At 34.0% G+C, this 15,387-nt stretch overlaps 1 pseudogene; it reads left to right on the forward strand.

The window, feature by feature from the left end:
* The first annotated feature begins 9,163 nt into the window (after positions 1–9,163).
* On the forward strand, positions 9,164–15,247 carry LOC141372550 (large ribosomal subunit protein eL6 pseudogene; annotated as a pseudogene).
* Positions 15,248–15,387: the final 140 nt, after the last annotated feature.

Here is a 15,387-nt window from a genome sequence, read left to right on the forward strand (position 1 = left end):
TTTCTTTCTTTCTTTCTTTCTTTCTTTCTTTCTTTCTTTCTTTCTTTTTCTTTCTTTCTTCCTTCCTTCCTTCCTTCCTTTTCTCTTTCTTTCTTTCTTTCTTTTCTTTCTTTCTCTTTCTTTCTTTCCCTCCTTCCTTCCTTCCTATATTCTTTTGTCTATAGTCCTTCTTTCCTTCTTATATTCTTTACTTTAAAAATAAATATTGAAAGCCCACTTTATGCAGTAGCCTAGGTGACTGAGAGATAAAGCAGAAAAAATTCACTGACATTTTGAGATGCAGAAAATTAAAAAAAAATTAATGCAATAAGTGAAGTGTGCATTACTTAAAACAATGAAGGCTAAAGGAAAAAGGGGAAAAAATGGAACCTCTAAATATAGATAATTGCATCTTTTTTGCTTAGCAGGTTTATGGTAAGTGAAGGAATATATTATTTAGAGTATGATTTTATACAAATGCTTATAGTTAATATTCATTTTAGCCATATTTTTGATTACCTAATTATTTAAATTGACTTTTAAATAAGTAAATCTTTATTGAACAAATACTTATTTGATGTCACCATTTTTTAAATAGCCTAAAATTTCAAGCTATAATTCTAAAAAAGTTATGGGTCTTTTCAGGGGTTATTATAGTAACAGGACAAAAAATAATAACTTTTTAAAAGTAAGATTATTTTTTAGAGCTATTTAAGAATCACAACAAAATTGAGAGGAAGATACATAATTTCCTACATACCCCTTGTCCCCAAACACACATAGCTTTCCCCAGGATCAATATTTCCCACCAGAGTAGTACATTTATTGCAAATGAAGAACCTACACTGACACATTATAATCACCCAAAGTCCATAGTTTATATTACTATTCACTCTTGATGTTGTTTATTCTATCATCTTTATGGTATCATACAGTTTTTTCACTACCCTGACAATCCTCTGTGCTCCACCTATCAGTCTCGCTTCCACTCAATACCTTTCAATCAATGATCATTGATCCTTTTACTATTTTCATAGTATTGCCTTTTCTAGAATGTTATGTAGTTGGAATGATATGGTATGTAGACCTTCCTTTTCTCTTCTCTTTTCTTTTCTTTGTCTTTCTTTTCCTTCCTTCCTTCTTTCCTTCCATCCTTTCTTTCTTCTCTTTCTCTCTCTTTTTAGTGCTGAAAAATATTCTATAGTCTGGATGTACCACAGCTTATTAATCCACTCATCTACTAAAGGACATTGTGGTTGCTTCCATGTTTTGGCAATTATGACTAAAGCTGCTCTAAACATTCGTGCAGGGTTTTGTGTAGACACAAGTTTTCAACTCCTACGGGTGAATATACAAGAGGCATGAGTGTTAATCGTATGGTAAGAGTATGTTTAGTTTTATAAGAAATTGCCAAACTGTCTTTCAAAGTGGGAGTACCATTTTGTATTCCACCAGCAATAAATTAGAGTTCCCTTTGCTCCAAATCTTCATAGCATTTGATATTGTCAGTGTTCCAGATTCTGGCTAATCTAATAGGTGTATAGTAGTATCCCACCATTGTTTTAATGTGCACAATGACATATGATGTGAAACATCTTTTCATATGCTTATTTGCAATTAGTATATCTTTTTTGGTGAGGTGACTGTTAAGTTTTTAACTTGAATGAAGTATAGCTTATTCACTATTTCTTTCAAGTATCATAACTTTGGTGTTATATCTAAAAAGTTGTTGCCATAACCAAGCTTATCTGGGTTTTCTCCTATGTTATATTCTAGGAATTTTATAGATTTGCATTTTACATTTAAGTGGGTGATCCTTTTTGAGTTAATTTTGGTGAAGGGTATATGGTCTGTGTTCATTATTCATTTCTTTTTCTTTTCTTTTCTTTTTTCTTTTCTTTTCTTTTTTCTTTCTTCCTTCCTTTCCTTTCCTTTCCTTTCCTTTCTTTTCCTTCCTTCCTTCCCTCCCTTCCCCTCCTTTCTTCCATCCTTCTTTCCTTCCTTCCTACTTTTCTCTCTCTTTCTTTCTTGCTTTCTTCCTTCATGTGGATGTCCAGTTATTCTAGCACCATCTGTTGAAAGGACTATCTTTGCTCTATTGTATCTCCTTTGTTTTTGTTAAAGATCAGTTGACTACATGTATGTGGATCTATTTCTGGCTCTCTATTCTGTTCCATTGATCTATTTGCCTTTTCTTTTACCAGTACCATACTTTTTTGATTACTGTGGTTTTATACCAACTTTGTTCTTCTTCAATATTGTGTTGGCTGTTCTAGATCTTTTGCCTCTACATAAGCTTTAGAATCAATGTGTCGATGGCAATAAAATAACTTGCTGGGATATTGATTAAAATTACATTGAAGTATAATTAAGTTAGGAAGAAGTGACATCTTGAAACTATTGCGTCTTCTTATCAAAGAACATGAAATATCTCTTCATCTACTTGTTTGTTCTTTGATTCTGTTCATCAGAGTTTGTAGCTTCCTTCATATAGATCTTTTATTTATTTTGTTAAATTTATAACTAAGTGTGTCATTTTGAAGGATGTTAATGTAAATAGTACTCTGTTTTTCTAATCTCAAATTCCACTTGTTCATTACTGGTATATAGGAAAGTGATTGATTTTTGTTTATTAACTTTTTTCCTAAAAACTTGCTATAATCATTCATTAGTTCTAAGATGTTCCTGTAGATTCTTTCAGATTTTCTACATAGATGATCATATCTTCTGCAAACAAAGATAGTTTGTTTCTTCGTATCCAATCTGTGTAACCTGTATTTCCTTTTCCTGTCTCATTGCAATAGCTAGAACTCCCCACTCAGTGTTGAAAGGGAGTGGTGAGAAGGGATATCTTTGCTTTGTTCCTGAAACTCGAAAGGATAGCTTTGACTTTCTCACCAATAAGTATCATAATACCGATCCTCAAGCTTTCAGGAGTAAAGAATGATTTTGATTACAAATCAATTATCCTTGCATTTGCAGAATCATATTTAGGTGAAAAACTCTATCTCAACAGTGACATGTTTAAAAAGAAAAAAAAATAATATCTCTCAACAAATCACAGAAAGTTAAATTTGGGTCACAACCAGTAACTGCTGATACTAAAATTGAGTCTAAAACACAAAGCAGTGGGGCACCTGGGTAGCTCAGTTGGTTAAGCATCTGCCTTCAGGTCAGGTCATGATCCCAGGGTCCTGGGATCAAGTCCTGCATCATGCTCCCTGCTCAGTGGGGAGCCTGCTTCTCCTTCTCCTGCTCCCCCTGCTTGTGCTCTCCCTCTCTTTGTCAAATAAATAAAGAAAATCTTTAAAAATAAATAAATAAATAAAACAGAACACAGAGTAGAGGTGCTACAAAAGGGAGACTCAGACTAAGTTCCACGAAGAAAAGAATCATCACTTGTATTCACTGATATAAAGCCTAGAATGTATCATATACCATACAGCCTAGAATAAATACTCACTGAATGTGTTAATGAACAAATAAGTGTTTAGGAAGGTAAAATAACAATTCTGCTTTCTTTTTCACTTTTAGAGCATCTCTTCACAAGAAAGAACTCCTTCCCAGAGAAGCACAGTCATGTTGACTAAAGTGGTGTGGGACAGAATCACTCCTGAAGGCCATGGTTACTTAGTTTCTTAGGAAAATTAATATGCAAAAAGACAACAGTAAGCAGTTTTTCAAAATTCCATTAATTCACAAAAGTTAATTAGCCAGAATTAAAATTCTGAAGACTGTGTTCACATATCATATTTTGGATATTGTAGAAAGATAATTACTGACTGAGCCAAAGGGACCTGCGAAAGGGACAGAGGCTTTGTGACAGGAATAGTTATGAGGGAATGTTGGATATTCCAGACCTGCAGTAGAAGCTTAGACTATTGCTGCCTAACCATGCTAGTATCATTTCTGAAGAGCAAAGTTACTACCGGTGTCCAGAAACAGGATTATGTTCCTATCATGTTATGTTTCCATGTGAAATGCTATTTCCACTATACATGGGAAGCAACACCATGTTAAAAGAGAATCATTTGCATATACAATTAAACATTAATCATTTACACAATAATTAACTTTGTAAAATTAACTGAAATTATTGAAACCAAATTATATTTGCTTTGTTTACACCAGAAAATAAATAGTAACAAGGAGATAACATATATTACATTACATAAGTGACAAAACATAAGAATCAATATAATTATATTTAGTATAGCTTAGTAGATCTTCAAGATTAAAGTTGATTTCTACTTATTTTTTCTCTGTGAGATTGCATATGGGTTCAAATTTCCAAAGTTCACAAAGTCAGGATACTCATCCCCTTCTGTGGGGCTCCATACTGAAACTATAAAACAATAACAAACATTACATTAACTAAAGAATATTTTAATAAAGGTTTAAAAAAGAAAAAAAGATTTAACCAGAGGGAAGGGGAGTGGGGGGGTTGGGTTAAACAGGTGATGGAGACTAAGGAGTGCACTTCTCCTGATGAGCACTAAGTGATATATGAAATTGTGGAATCACTTTATTATACACCTGAAACTAATGTAACACTATAAAAATAAAATAATGAAAGAAGATTTAAGTTACGCATTTCAAGTTAACAGTATTACTGGAATTGAGAAAATGGGGGATCAAAATGGACAAGAATTCTCAATAAAGTTTTATAGACTTCTTATCAATAAAAACTGACAGAATTTCCACTTAACGAACATTTTATGGCATTGATATATTTTTATTTAAGACCTGTATTTAATTTCTATCAACCAAATGTGGACTTCAAACTCTTTATTTTTTTATAAGTAAACTTTTGACTGAAATTAATCATCATGATTCTTTAATTATAAAGATCTGATAGAATCTCACATGTGTTATTACAGTGGGGCTTGCAAATATGCAAATATTAAGAATGTATATGTACTCTGTGATCAATTACTTGATTCAATACCATTAATTTAGCGCTTCTGTGGCAGTAGTTTGAGCATGATATCAGTAAACTCATCTGGAATACTACTCAGTAGGTGTCAAGCCTCTGGTCTGGGTACTCTCATTGTTAATTTTCAGATTGTATGTTTCACATAAAAAGAATACTAAAGGTTTTTAAAATGTATATTATACTTTAAAATACACTTATTTTTTATTACTAACCCTCAAAACTTATTACAGTTAGAGGAATCTTCATTAAGTAAACATCATTTTTTCCAGAAGATTGACATCGCACTTAAACATTCTCATGTTTTCCAAAATATCTCTTAAAATTTTTGCTCTTCAGAGGCTTTTAGCTATTTATAAATGTTCACTGATCATCCAAATAAGAAGCAATAGGAAAACAAAGAATTTCAGAGGAGATTTAGAGCAGAAGCTGAAAATATGTTAGGAAACAAAATATCAATACATGTAGTCCCAAAATTTAGGGTCACTAGATAAAAAATGGAGGCAGGTCACATTTTTATCCAGTAAAATGGAGAAATGGATTCAACATGTGAATTGACTAAATTCACAGATCATGTTGATTTCAGATAATTATTTTTAAGATCTTTGGGTATGAAATAAATAGCCTTTGAGATTTGTGTTTATCTATTTTTATTGCTTTTTAAACAATAGTTTGAGCATTTGTCAAAGAAATGCAGTTGAGGTCTTTTAGACAAAAATAAATTGGCAGCTCCATTATATTCACATGTATTGTTCATCCCCTCAACTGTACCTTTAAACATGTGTTAGGAAGTTGGCTACCTGCATTGTCTTAACACTAGATAAAGTGAGGTCCTGTACAAGTAGTAAGGAAAGTTTTATTCCATATAGACAATTTTACCTAATACTTAATGAATCAGTAAATTTAATTCAAGATATCCTTCCATGCAAAATAAACTGGATGCCTGATATTTTGGAGACGTTTATAGATTTCAGTGATTTATTTTGTGCTGACAGAAGATATTCAATGCATAAATTCATGAGAATGAAACATGTGCTGTGAATATAATTCTCCGAAATTTCAAGGATTTTAGAGTACAGAAATACAGTCTCTTCATTAGCCTGAGGTTTCATATTAGGGCCAGCGAAACTGTCTCCAAGCCAGGGTTTTAAACCCTGGCTATATGCTATATGCTAGACTCTTAGAATTTTAAAGTACCTAATACCTCTTACCAGGCTGCAACACAGAGGAATTACATGTAAATCTATGGAGATATATTTTTAAGCATGATCATATATGTATTTTAAGTACTTTAGGTGCAACCCGGATGGCTGAACAATGGGCTGAAGCCATAGCCTTCTCTAAGACTTGCCTTCACATGAAGCAGTGATTTCCCATGCAGGATGATTTTGTCCCCAGAAGACACTGGGCAGAATCTGAAAACATTTTTGGTTGTAGGGGTATTGTTGAGAAATCTTGAGATAGGAGTCACTAGTGACTCATGTGCTAGGAGACCAAAACCCAAATTCATGTATCTAAAATCATTTTTAAAGTACCTTCTATTTATCTTCTAATTCTAAAACCTCTAAGCAACAATAGGACAAAGGGACTTTTCTCTTTCTTTTCAACTTTAGTTTTCTGTTTCTTCTGCTGTTTATCTTCCCTACAGCCAGCCAGTTTGAAAGTGGACAGAGAGCATAAAAAGTTCAGGCAATTCCTCTTCCCTCTCTTCCTCCCTCCCTTTCTCCCTCTCTTGCAGGCACCTTCCTTCCTGCCTTCCTTCCTTCCTTCCTTCCTTCCTTGTTTTTGCATATTTAACCCTTTCATATGTTGCCAAAGCAATTTTATTATGTTAAATAATAACTATAGTTTAAAGAAAGAAACCTATCAAACCAATGGGCCATGGCAGAAACAGCTGAATTCATACTGCTCAACTGATCACCTGACCCATATATCCTTATGGCAATGTTGCATAGGTGGTCAAGGAAAGAATAACCTTTCATAGGAAGGCCCATTTTTGACACCACAATAAAAAGTCACCTAAATTATGAAAAATGTACTAATGTGCTTTTATTTACATAATAAATTTGTCAGAAAGAGATAAATTATAAACTGCTTTTTTCAGGCAGCTTGAGGTGGGAGATGACAGAAGCTGGTTAAAGATAACGTATTGGAGCTTGAAAGAGGGTGAGGTTAGAGAGAGGTAGACATCCTTTACTTGGTGGGAAAGAATTGTGCTCTCTGAATGTCTTGAATGAAGACAGTATAAGGAAGGGCAGAAAGGTTGAGAATATGACTTTGGTGAGGGGACAATTTTTATGTTAAAAAACTTAACAGTAGGTCTATACACAAAGGGCAAAACGCAAATCAAAAGTTTTACAATTATCTGATGTTTTGATTAATACATAGAAGTCAAGCCAAATGAATGTATTTCTTCTGTCGTTAGAGAATTTTTTTTGGCAGGGAAGATAAGGGTAGCTTAAATTCTTTAGATATTATTTTATCCTTATCATAGGATAGTTGAATTTTTAAAACTGAGAGTTTTTTCTTCTTCAGGAGGAACTGTTCCATAAATAGGTGTAAATTTGGTGTGTCCATGAAGGAGAGGAGTTCAGTATCTTCCTATGTCACCATCTGGAACCAGAGCTCTCTAAAGCCCCAGTGTTTTTTTGCTTAAAATAATATGACTCCAGCTTCCTTTAATAAAGAGAATTGTAGATTTGACATCCACAGTATTCACTGGAAACTCTAAATACTCTGTGATTCCAGAAATGTTATGAGGACCTGTAGTTGGACAGGAACTAAGCAAAGTCCAGGACTGGAACAAGGATTTGCAGGCATTCAGCTATCCGTAGGCTTACACCTCTTCAGGGAACACATTTTCATTGGTCTACGTTGCTCATATACTTGGGCTACAATTTTTTTCTTAAATATCTTTGTTTCTGCATAATAATCGCTCAATTCTCATGACTATGTTTTTGCCTTGGTGTTCTGGTTCGAAAGCTTTCCTGAGGCTGGAGATCTGTCCTGACCTCCAACCCCCAAATAGCCCTTGCCAGTCCCTTGTTCCAATACCACAGTTCTGGTCCTCAAAACTACCAGCTGAGTAAAGCAAGGTACATGCAATGATTGATAGTAATGAACTCAAGCTCTCCAAGTGAGTAAGTGAGTTAGTGAGTGAGTGAGTGAGTGAGTGAGTGAGTGAGTGAGTAAGGGAAAACACAACATGAAGAAAACATTTGGTAAACTTGTCAGTGAGTTTGACCCAAAACTAAGTCTTTTCTAGATCATAAGAGAACAAGTCAGCTTTCATCATTTTGATCCTGCATGCAAAAAACAGAAATGAAATATTTGCAGTGATGTGAGCTGGCTTTGAAATCAGCAGACCTTGGCTCACACCATTCACCAAATTGGCACATTCATTGGAAATGATGTTCAAAGCAGCTTACAGTAGGAATGGGAAAAGCAGCTTTTGCTTCTCTGCAAAAAAATATACAACAGCACTTCCTTTGGAATTCACATTCATGCTTGACATTCTAAGCATGTACATGTGCAGAAAGATTAAGGCATTTTATATTCAAATTTAATTAACTCATTCATTTTTAGGCAACTAAGGTATTTGTAACAACAGGTGCTCATTGATCTAATGACAAGTGTACTTACCTCATGTTTACCCATGGAGTGTCCAGTTTCACTGTGAAGTACTTCTGTGTAGAGACTCAAATTAAATTAAATTAAATTAAATCCCGGTATTTTAGGGTTTGGGGGTGGTTTACTAATAAGATGCTGGGAGAGTATATATAGACCTGCAAAGATGAGGTTGGTCTTTGGTGCAGGGGCTCTCCCATTCAGCCTTTTATTCTCTCCAATTGTCACTAGTCCAGATCTTGCAGAGACCCCTATAGTGCTGACCAGTTAAAAAACATGGTCTCAAGGTCTTTTCCATCTTGCAAGATGGTGGGTGAAAAAGCTAAGGTGCTGATATTAACGAGAAGAAACCTGAAGCCAAGAAAGCTGATGCCGGTGGCAAGGTTGAGAAGGCTAAAACTCAGAAGAGAGGGGAAACCCATGGCAGCCGAAGCCCTGTCCTAGTCAGAAGGAAAGGGCAGATATTCCTGATCGGCTCTGGATTCAGAAAGACCGTGTACAAGAGGAAATACTGAGCAGCTAAAACCAGGGTTGAAAAGCAAAAGGAAAAGGTTCTTGGCTACTATCAGGAAACCAGTTGTTGGTGACAGGAATGGTGGTACCCAAGTAGTTAAAATTTGCAAAATGCCTGGGTATTATCCTACTGAAGGCGTGCCTCAGGAAGCTGTTGAGCCACAGCAAAAAACCCTGTCAGTCAGCATCTGAGCAAGCTGTAAGCTAGCATCATTCCTGGCACCATTTTGATCATCCTCACTGAGTGCCAAAGAGGCAAGAGGGTGGTTTTCCTGAAGAAACTGAGCAGTGGCTTGCTACTTGTAACCAGATCGCTGGTCCTCAATTGAGTTCCTCTGTGTAGAACACACCAGAAATTTGTGATTGCCGCTTGCACCAAAATCGGTATCAGCAACGTGAAAAATCCCACAACGTCTCACTGATGCTTACTTCAAGAAGAAGAAGCTGTGTACACCCAAACACCAGGAAGGTGAGGTCTTTGTCACAGGGAAAGAGAAAGAGGAGATTACAGAGCAGTGCAAAGTTAATCTGAAAGCTGTGGACTCGAAAATTCTTCCGGCAATCAAAGCTGTTCCTCAGCTTCAGGGCTACCTCTGCTCTGTGTTTTCTTTCACAAATGGAGTTTATCCTTCACAAGTTGGTGTTCTAAATAACAGTTCCTTTAAAAACAAAAATCATGGTCTCAAAAAAAAAAAAAAAGAAAAGAAAGGAAAGGAAAGGGATGAAAAGAAAGGAAAAGAAAAGAGAAAAGAAAAGAAAAAAAGGAAAAGAAAAACACATATGGACATTAGAACAGCGAAATTCTGGAAATACTCCTTCTATAGTCATTCTCAAAAAATGCATATTTAAAGATGAGAATTCCAAGTTAATAATATGGGGACAAACTTCAGGGGGAAAAATAGAGACAGTTCACAATACCGCCACATTCCTTATGTATTTAGTGTTCAATGTTGGAAAGAGAATTTCATATACTTTATTGTAGTCTTTAACCTACAATTAACAGAACAATTAAGTAGTGTAGAAACTATGCTTGCAGGACACATCCATCATATTTAAAACTGTTATATAATTGCATAATTTGATACATTTCTCTTGACAAAAATGTCATTTACCAGATAATCTCTTGCATAATATTTATTGTCCCTAAAGATGTTGGTAAATAAGTGGGTTAGATGTTAAAGTCTATTTGACCTCACACTTCTGTGGGTAAACTGTAAGAGCTGTCATGGCTGGCGCCTAACATTTCTCCATGAATAAATGTTAGAGATGGGAACAAGCACAAACAGGGTTAAGTTCAGGAGAAATAAGCACAGAGGAAATCATGTGGAAGAAAAACAAAGACCACAAATACCAGGTGGGACAAATCTGCCTTTGTGTAAATATTTTTGGACAAATTTAGAAATGGTCATACTTGACCACAGGATAAGGGTGAATCAGGACAGTGGGCCACAACTAATAAAAACAAGTGTGAAACAATGACCTGTGAATGGGGAAAAAACTGAGCTGTTACCCTTTTTGATTAGCCCACTCTTCACCAAAAGTAATAAATTCCATTGGTCTGGGGAAGGAAGTTTAATATAACCAGTACTTTTAAATGCCAGGGTCAATTTCTGTTTTCTGCAACTAAGAAATATAGAAATAAATGAATGAAAATAAAAATTGTACCAAATCATTCTTCATATCTAGTAACTCAAGCTTAATAATTGCATATTCCAAACTTCTATTCCTATTTTAATTACATAAATGGCTTTTGGTGTTCTCTTTTTTTCTTATGTCGATTTTCATTTTATATTCTTTTTGAAGTGTATCTATTTATGCTTTTTTCAACTGTGTAACTAATCAATTTTGTATATTATTTTTGCTCTAATCTCTGCTGTGTCTTTGGAATTATATATGCATACATACTTATGAAAATATATTTGACATATATATTTCTACATGAATACGTATTAAAGAAAGAAGCGAGTAGAAACAAGATCAAGTTCATATTGTAATTCTAAATAATTTAATTTTCCTCTCCCTACTGTTTCTTGTCAATGTCAGGTTTTTAAGCTGTAAGATAGTTTCTCTATTTTTAATTTATTTATGTGTTTTTAATGCATTTATTCACTTATGTCTATCTTAATTTTTTAAAATTTTCTTCTGTTTATTCCAATAGGATCACTCAGTTCTTTGTGTCACTTGTTCTTATTTTAATACATGTATGTACAATTATAAATTTCCCTGTAAGTACTGTTTTGGTTGTATCTGTCAAATTTTGACATGTAGTAGGTTTGTTTTCATTAAAGTCTAAAGTGTTTCATAAATTTCTCTTTACACAAATTACATTTGATAGTTTTTTATTGTACAGACCATAAGCCATCTTTACAGCTATACTTGGTGATTAACTTCTAAATATTTTTGCTTAGCTTTTACTCACTCCATCTATCATTATATGAAAGAAATATTTTTGACTGTACAGATATTTTCTTCACCCAAGTTCTATAAAGCTTTGCTTAATAATTTTGAAATAACATTGCAAGATTAATATTTTTTATATTATGAAAAATAATGATAATATATTTGTCAGTTTTTTCATCATTATATCTTCTGGATCTGTTGTTTGGATTTTGTTTTTGTCTTTTGACCTATGTGTCAGTCACATTTTAGTTATGAAAAGACATTGCATTTGATGTATTTCAAGATAGAATAATGTTAGAAACTAGACACCTGGCATATCTCACATATCCATTTATCTTGAAGAATTCTGGACTTATTTTTTGTGCTGGACTACCTCATCCAAGATTATTTTCCGAGAGAGTTTTTATACGAGTTTAAAATTTCTGAAACTCTGTGTGCTGAAATTCTTTTTTTGTCTTCACTTTTAAATGGAAGTTACGTGGGATTAAAAAAATATCTTAACTCGAGTTTCTTTTCCTTCAGGCCTGTGAAAATATTTATTCTCCTACTCACTCAACTATTGCTAATGAGAAAATTGAAATAAATCTGTATCTTGTTTCTTTATGGATGGTTGGCTTTTTCTTTCAGAAAGCTTTTATCTTTTAAATCTTTAGTTTTAATATTATGTGTCTATATGTAGAAATTTTAAATCTGTTTTGTATGGCAGCATCGGAAGCCTTTCAATCTGACTTCACTTTTCTTTAACTAGGAGAAACTCTGAGCCGATGTTCAGTGAGTCCATTTCCTTAAATATTTTATTTTCTGCCACTCTTTTTTTTTTTTAGGATTTTTTAATGTATTTATTTGAGAGAGAGAGAAAGAGTGCATGAGCAGGGGGGAGGGGCAGAGGGAGAGGGAGAAGCAGGCTTCCCACTGAGCAGGGAACCCGATGCTGGCTAGCTCCATCCCAGGACCCTGAGACCATGACTTGAGTGAGCTCAAGGCAGACGCTTAACCGACTGAACCACCTAGGCATCCCTCTTTCCTGCCACTCCGACTTTTGTGTGGGGTCTCTTAATTTAGAGATCACAACACTTCTGTTTTATCTTATCACCCACACTTTTGTTTACTTTCCTTTAATATTTCTCTTTGTGGCTTTCCAATGGTTTCTGAAAGATGCTAACCCAATATTTTTTAATTTTATTTTATTATGTTATGTTAATCACCATACATTACATCATTAGTTTTTGACGTAGCGTTCCATGATTCACTGTGTGTGTATAACACCCAGTGCTCCATGCAGAACGTGCCCTCTTTAATACCCATCACCAGGCTAACCCCTCCCGCCACTCCCTCCCCTCTAGAACTCTCAGATGGTTTCTCAGAGTCCATAGTCTCTCATTAACCCAATAGTCTCATGCTTAAATTTATTTTGTGCCCTATGCAGACTATTCTTCAATCCATCCACTAAATTTGTATTTCAGCCGCAATATTTCTCAGAGACTATATTTACAGTTGGCCTTTCTTCATGACTGCTTCTTTCTTAGTTTTACACATATGCTCCTTCACCTCTTTGACAATATTTTTTAGGCTAATTCTAAACTTTTGCTCTCTCTCTTTATTAACTTTGCTTTGTCTGGGATAGTCTACCCCATTTTTCCTCTCTAAAATTGCTCAAAGTTTGATTATTACACTATGTGAGAAAATATTGTCTCAAATATTCCATCAGGTACCTTGGCTCTTAATTTAGACTTGATGGAGGAAGTGATGACTAAGAACATTGTGATTATGTAATGCATCATCCAAGTCAGGACACTTTTGAATGAGAAAGAGTGTGTTAAAATAATTAAAATCAGGGGCCCTGGGTGGCTCAGTTGGTTAAGTGGCTGCTTTCAGCTCAGGTCATGATCAGAGGGTCCTGGGATCGAGCCCCCAGTCAGGATTCCCTGCTCAGCAAGGGGTCTACTTCTCCCTCTCTCTCACTCATTCTCTCTCTCTCTCTCAAACAAGTTAATAAAATCTTTTAAAAATAATTAAAATCATACAATATTATTAAATAGTTCTTTATTGATGACATGTTTTATTTTACCATGGATCTTCAAATAGTTTTTTTTTTTTAAGATTTTATTTATTTGACAAAGAGAGACACAGTGAGAGAGGGAATACAAGCAGGGGGAGTGCGAGAGGGAGAAGCAGGCTTCCCACCGAGCAGGGAGCCCGATGCGGGGCTTGATCCCAGGACCTTGGGACCATAACCTGAGCCGAAGGCAGACGCTTAACGACTGAGCCACCCAGGTGCCCCTCAAATAGTTCTTTTCACAAATTATTTTCAAAGATAAGATTCTTTCAAAACTAAAACTGCCTACATTAAATTTTGAAAATGGGTTCATTTTTATTGCTTATTTGAACATTAATTTAAAAATACCATAAGCAGAATTGCAGAATCATTATTCTTGATGTGTGTGTTTATAATATATATAATATATAATATATAATATTTATATATATAAATTACCTATATATATAAATCAAATGTCTTTAATACAATGGAACTGATATTTATCTGGGAATATATTTTTAAAATATGCTTTATTTATTTTTATATTTTTATAAAACTCATGTAATCTTCTTCAAACTTTTATTTTATTTAAAAAATTCAAAATAATTGCCTTCAATTGATCTTTCTTCTGCAGGTCATAATAGTTTTTATGACAATATTATTGATTATATTCCTTATGCTGTACTTTTTATATGACTGCCTATTCAGGTCATAATATTGTTAATTGAATAAAGTCTCTCAACAGATGTTGAAACACCCAATAAGCTCAGAGGAAATAATATTAAATGGAGAAGGTGAGTGAGGGGATGGGGTACCTGGCTGATGGATATTAAGGAAGGCATAGGATGTGATGAGCACTGGGTGTTATATTCAACGATAAATTATTGAATACCAAAAAAGGAAAAATTTAAAAAACATTAAATGAAGAAGATATTTAATTCTAATTTTTTATATTAAAAATGTTTAAATACTTTGTCCCATCATTTTTTGCCTCCATATTTCTTCAACAAATATTTTTATGAGTCAAAATTTATAAAATAAGTTTTTGAAGTTTAATACTATTTGGAATGTTTAGGCAAATATAGATGCTGGAAATCAGAATCCCATTCAAATGCATTCTATTTACCAGTATAGAATATAAACTTGGCCGATAAATATAGGAAATCCAAGAGATTCTTCCCACAATATGAAGTATTCCAAATCACAATAATAAAATTTCAAACTTATACTTGTAAACAGTTCAGCCTCTCATAGATTAATTTGTTCATCTTTTTTATTTTTTAAAGGAATACATTTTAATATCTTTTGTTTTGAAAGCTTTCTTTTCAATAATTATGAGACAAAACCACTTCCAATATTTAATTGATAATAAGTAGCAAAGACAGCATCGACTGCTGTGGCACAGGCATTTTTGTATTAATAACAGCTTCATCACCTAATTTTTGTAGTTTATTTGCTGTGCATATACAGAAATGTTTGCAAATTTTCACAACCTGCTTATATTTAGATTGATAGAGTACTGCGGTTTGTATGGCAAAATTATGAGCTTTGTGTGCATCACTGTCAATTCCAAGTACATTCCTATTCCAATGTTTTCTTAATTCAGCAAGTATAATGCTTGTGTCATGATGTTGTGCTTTCAGGAAATTAGTATTCTTATCGCTGCAAATAAAAATTTAATTTTCAAGGTGGAAACCCTGACTCAACTTAATATACCATTCAAATTTTCAAAGATTCAATTTAGTAGCTTGGATTAAAACCTCAAACAATTATCGTAAATAACTATTTTTCTCTATTTGAAGCATCATACGATAATATAAAATTGGAATCTTTTAAGTGTTTAAAAATCTTCTTTTGCTAACGAAGCCAATTCATTGCCCACTACCCCTTCACTTTC

Source organism: Callorhinus ursinus, unplaced genomic scaffold (assembly GCF_003265705.2).
Source record: "Callorhinus ursinus isolate GAN/ISIS: 27379988/994484 unplaced genomic scaffold, GSC_fseal_2.0 scaffold4, whole genome shotgun sequence".
Taxonomy (NCBI): Eukaryota; Metazoa; Chordata; class Mammalia; order Carnivora; family Otariidae; genus Callorhinus; species Callorhinus ursinus.